The following is an 889-nucleotide window of genomic DNA, read 5'->3' as shown; positions in this document are numbered from 1 at the left end:
ACGCCGAAGGCGGACTGTCCACCTGAGACACCGAGGGCACAGAGAACAGTGCGCCTGCGCGGACTTATCCCTTTCACGCTCCCCGTGAGACCCACATTCCCAACATGTCCACACCACTACATTCGTAGTGCGCCTAATAGATGTCTGCCCATCACACTCACTACTCGTGGCAAAATAATCTACCAAGTTCCACGAACGCACACACACACGCTATGCCCCAACTCGTACGTGACTTGGTAGCTTCATCTGCTGCGAGTAATGAGTCAAATGGGCAAACATCTATTAGGCACACTACGAATGTAGTGGTGTGGACGTGTTGGGAATGTGGGTCTCACGGGGAGCATGCAGGGGATAAGTCCCTGCAGGCGCTCTATACTCTGTGCCTTCGGTGGCTCAGATGGTTAGAGCGTCTGCCATGTAAATAGGAGATCCTGGGTTCGAGTCCCAGTCGAGGCACATTTTTTCAACACGACCCCAATGATGCATATCAACGCCTGGTTGCTGTTAGGGCGTCGATTTACTTATTACACATAATAATTTTGAGCTGTCGGATTGCCATTCTAGATGTTAATAGCAAAGGGTCACTTAATATGTGGGCTTTCATTTAAGTGAACATTACTAATGTCAGCCCCCAAATACACAAAGGCCTTTACATGCTGAAAATTAAAACCTGCAGCTGACCATTCCTCCATGTTACTGCACCCTGATCTATAGAATTTCATGTATTTAGTTTTGAATTCGTTAACCAGTCCCCTATGCTGTGCGGCTTATTTCAGTTCCTTAACCACTCTCTACAGTGACATCCTTCATTTACCAGTAACTGCTAAGTCATCAGCATATGCAGCCAACTGTGTGGTTCTTATATCTATGGCTCCAGATATTTCCAGTT

At 47.0% G+C, this 889-nt stretch overlaps 1 non-coding gene across 1 annotated transcript; it reads left to right on the top strand.

The window, feature by feature from the left end:
* Positions 1 to 381: 381 nt before the first annotated feature.
* On the top strand, positions 382 to 456 carry Trnat-ugu (transfer RNA threonine (anticodon UGU)). Its single transcript has one exon. It is a non-coding gene; the product is annotated as a tRNA-Thr (tRNA).
* The last annotated feature ends 433 nt before the right edge of the window (positions 457 to 889 follow it).

Source organism: Schistocerca cancellata, chromosome 3 (assembly GCF_023864275.1).
Source record: "Schistocerca cancellata isolate TAMUIC-IGC-003103 chromosome 3, iqSchCanc2.1, whole genome shotgun sequence".
Classification (NCBI taxonomy): domain Eukaryota; kingdom Metazoa; phylum Arthropoda; class Insecta; order Orthoptera; family Acrididae; genus Schistocerca; species Schistocerca cancellata.
This window is presented reverse-complemented; position numbering and strand designations above follow the sequence as displayed.